Below are 4287 nucleotides of genomic sequence, written 5' to 3'. Positions count from 1 at the left end.
TTAGATTAGCTTACTTACAATGTGGAAACAGGCCCTTCGGCCCAACAAGTCCACACCGACCCGCCGAAGCGCAACACCACGGGCAATTTAGCATGGCCAATTCACCTGACCCGCACATCTTTGGACTGTGGGAGGAAACCGGAGTACCCGGAGGAAACCCACGCAGACACGGGGAGAATGTGCAAACTCCACACAGTCTGTCGCCTGAGTTGGGAATTGAACCCGGGTCTCTGGCGTTGTGAGGCAGCAGTGCTAACCACGGTGCAACCGTGCCGCCCACACAGTGTCCGCTGCAGTGGCCGGTATATTGGGTCCAGGTCGATGTGGATTCATTATTGAATGAATCTGTGGATGAGTGCCATGCCTCTAGGAATTCCCTGGCTGTTCTCTGTTTGGCTTGTCCTATAATAGTAGTGCTTCACAGAAGCGCTTCACAGAGATAGAGAGGCTCTTGATTATAAGGGGATCAAGGGTCGTGGGGAGAGGGCAGGAGAATCGGGGTTGAGAAAGCAGTTGTTTCCCAGAGGGTGGCGGCGGTCTGGAATGCACTGCTTGGGAGGGTAGCGAGGCGGGGAACCTCAAAACCTTGAAAAACTACTTGGATGAGCACTGGAAATGTCATAACTTTTCCTGGCTACGGACCAAGTGCTGGAAAGTGGGACTAGAGCAGACTTAGAGTAGCTTTGTCAGTGCGGACTCGGAGGGCCAGAAGGCCTCTTCTGTACTGTGTGACTGTGTGGGGAAGCTTTCTGATTCCCATCTGTTGATTGAGGCCGCGCTACTGATGCTTCCTGATGCGGAGCAGCCGGATGGATCCAAGTGGGCATTGAAGGTGAGAGGGTGGGAGAGAGCTTCGGAGCCTCCGTCCGTTTGGTTCAGGTTCCGTCTCGTCCTGATGCATGCATCGATGTAGGTGCTCAGTGGTTACCGATAGAGTGAAGGTGCAGTTGATCACTGACTCCACGCGTGGTGCTGCAGGTTGTAATGTCTAGACGAAAACAGAACTCGCTGCAACCTTCGGGAGAAGGGTCACTGGACTCGAAGCGTTAATTCTGCTTTCTCTCCACAGAAGCTGAGGTTTTGCTTACTGGGTGTTTTGCTTTATTTTGCATTTTAGACCTTGCTTTTTGATTGCACGGCTGCTATCAAACCATTAGCTTGCTGTTAGCGCTGCAATTAGCACTCTTGAATCTTGATTTGCAATTCTAAGGAAGCAGACTGAATTGGAATGTTTGGAGCGGGAGCCGAACCAATAAAGGCTGATTTGCTGTAAATTGATCTTCACATCCCTGGTCGTGCTGTTCATTTGCACGAGGTGGGTTGGGGGATGGGAGTTCACATTTTCCAAGACAAGATGGGTTAGTCTGTAAGAGTTTCTGTTTGTAAAGGTGAGCCGAGATTTCCTGGCAGTGAGATTTTTCGGTCAGAATTCGAACCTGCTCCAATCATTTGCCTTGTGGGGAGGCAGGGACTTTTCACATTGGTAACAGCCTGAGGCAAAGTCTTGGAAACAAGAGCATTTTATTCTTTACGGCCTTGCAAGAACGGGCGTTTCGCTCAAGCAATCAGGCTAGCAAAAGCGCGCCAAAACAAAGCATGTAAGCATTCTTATTCAGTTTGCAAGTTGCGGAATCACGCCTCCCTTTTCCCATCCTATCATAAGCCGATTTACCTGACTTGTTTTTCTCTAATTTTCCTGATCTGACTACCCTGCTGTCCTTGTCCTTGTCTGTTACAGCCTGTCTGTTATTTTAGCCAGTTCCCCTTATCATACTATAAGCTTATTGTGAGATGCCCCTACTGCTTCTTTTGTGGTCAGCCACAACACTTCAAAGTTATTTCTTAGTTTAAAACTATTTCTTAAACAAAAACCTCTATATTCGTTAAAATCTTAGCCTTAAGTATACCGCAAGAATCCCGCGACCGTTTGTGTAATGTTCCCCTTCCCCTCCCCCTACAACATGGTGGGCCGAAGGGCCTGTACTGTGCTGTACTGTTCTATGTTCTAACTGCAGGCACATCCACACACACACACGCACACACATCAAAGACATGGAGGGCTCGGCTGAATCTACTGCTCTCTTCTCTGCCTGTCACATTTCATCGAGCTAGTGTCCTAGGCCCAAGCATCTTCAGCGAGTGGTTAGAATATGCAGTGCACTGCCTGAGAGAGAGGGTGCTGGAGGCAGATTCAATGGTGACTTTGGTCGGAGGGTCGGATACTTATCTGAAGAGAGGGCGAGTGGGACTGGGGAAGTTGCTCGTGCAGAGAGCTGATGCAGACATGACAGGCTGAATGTCTCATTCAATGCGTGCAGTTCTGCAGTTGGTTACCACCTCCTCAAGTCACGTCAGCTTAGCCCTGACCCACCTGATTGGTGAGATACTGACAATCTCTACATGACCATGAGGCAGTGCTTCACTGACAGGGGAAAAAAAGCAACTGCTGTAAACGGATCTGCTGCTCTAGTTAGAAATCCTGGGAGGACTACGGCGACAGGGAAACTGTCAGCAGTGATCTACAAGTCTTTGAACAGAATCAAGCTGATTGAAAACATGGAGGACAAATGGGACTTGAGGCAGTCCGCGGTATTGTAGTTATCGCTTCTCGGCCTTTTGGCTAAGATCAAGTGTAGTATCTGTTCTTATCAGTTTAATATCTGATACGTCCCTTATCTGGGGACCATATATTAAATTGATTTTTGGAGCAGGGAGATGGAATAGGGGCTTGCTCCGTCCACTCCACGCATCGACCTGGTATTGCAGTACCTCCGGGAACGGTGCACCCCTCATCTATAAATCTAAAAACAGCTTCATGTTTATAGCACAGGCTTTCGGTGCTTCATTTCTCACACCTCGCATCCAGCCGGGCGTGAGTCGATTCAAACTCGTCTGTTCTAAGGTAGCTGTTCAGCTCCCGCTCCCTATCCTTCTCTCGCCGTCTCTGTCTCTTGCGCACCTTGACACTTGCTCTCAATGTCATCCCCTCACCCCTGCTGCGTGCTGCACCGTCCCGCCAACGCCGGACCCCGATCACACCACATGGTGTCAGAATTTGGGAGTTGCAGCAACCGTAGCTGCCCACCAGCTTTTCCTACTCGCGAGCGACATTTCAGAAAAACAAGAGAAGGTCAACTGTGCTACGTTGCTGCATGCTGCTGGGGATGAAGCTATCTAGGGGTTCAGTCGTTTTGATTTTGATGACTTGAAAGAGAGATTTCGAGAACACTGTGAGCTAGGACAAAAATAATCGGGACGTATTTAAGGCACATGCTTTTCATCAGAGTGCAAGGGCAGGCGGAATCGATAGGTACGTATGTGACTGACCGGAAAAACGAGGCAAAGGACTGTGAGTTTCAGCCACTTTCCGATTCACTGAGCCGCGACAGAATCGTGTGTGCTATCACGACTGACTGAGTCAGAGGCAGGTTACTCAGAGAGTCAATTCTCACTGGGAAAAGCAAAGAGACAGCACTAACTCGACAACAGCACGTGAGAAAACGTAGAACAAACAAACCAATGTTTGCTGACCGGAACTGGCCTGGAAAGATAATAAGGCAGGTAGGAGCACTGCAGATTATCCGGCACCTGGGCTGTGTACGCAGGGACTGGCACAACACCCCCTTGCCTTCTTTTGCACTACTTTGCTGCCTCAGCCAGAACTGGCAGCATTCTAAGTCAGTCTCACACAAGCAGCGTGGGCCAGCTGTCTGTGACAACAAATTCCAAAGACTCACAACCCTCTGAGAGAAGACGTTTCTCCTGATCTCACTCTTAAATTGGTGCCTCTTTATTCTGTTCAGTTCTAGACACTCCCATGAGGGAAAATGTCCTCTCAGCATTTACCCTGTCGAGCCACGTAAGAATCCAATATGTTTCAATAAGATTGTGTCTCATTCATTTCAACTCAGGATCTACACTCATCTGGAGGTAGGGTTTACCGGGCTCAATTTTACTGAAAAGCTGACCTCCGGCTAGTTCAGCAAATAGGTCGTTGAGCAAAGGGAAAGGAAACCGCCTAGCACACACCAGCAGGTGAACTGTTGCAGCATGATATTGCGGCTCCGGAACTCAATCCCTCTACGAATGAAACCCAACAGCCTTCTTAACAGCACTATCCACCTGGGGGTGGCAACTTTCAGGGATCTATGTACATGGGACTCCAAGATCCCTCTGCACATCCACACTATCAATAATCTTTCCATCGACCCAGTACTCTGCCTTCCAGTTATTCTTCCCAAAGTGCATCACCTCACATTTAGCTGCATTGAACTCCATTTGCCACCT

The 4287-nt window shown here is 49.1% G+C and overlaps 1 non-coding gene across 1 annotated transcript; it reads left to right on the top strand.

The window, feature by feature from the left end:
- The first annotated feature begins 2600 nt into the window (after window positions 1-2600).
- On the top strand, window positions 2601-2791 carry LOC132816275 (U2 spliceosomal RNA). Its single transcript, XR_009644768.1, has one exon. It is a non-coding gene; the product is annotated as a U2 spliceosomal RNA (small nuclear RNA).
- The last annotated feature ends 1496 nt before the right edge of the window (window positions 2792-4287 follow it).

Source organism: Hemiscyllium ocellatum, chromosome 5, assembly GCF_020745735.1.
Source record: "Hemiscyllium ocellatum isolate sHemOce1 chromosome 5, sHemOce1.pat.X.cur, whole genome shotgun sequence".
NCBI classification, from domain to species: Eukaryota; Metazoa; Chordata; class Chondrichthyes; order Orectolobiformes; family Hemiscylliidae; genus Hemiscyllium; species Hemiscyllium ocellatum.
The sequence above is the reverse complement of the archived record's forward strand: the minus strand, read 5'-3'. Positions and strand labels throughout refer to the sequence as shown.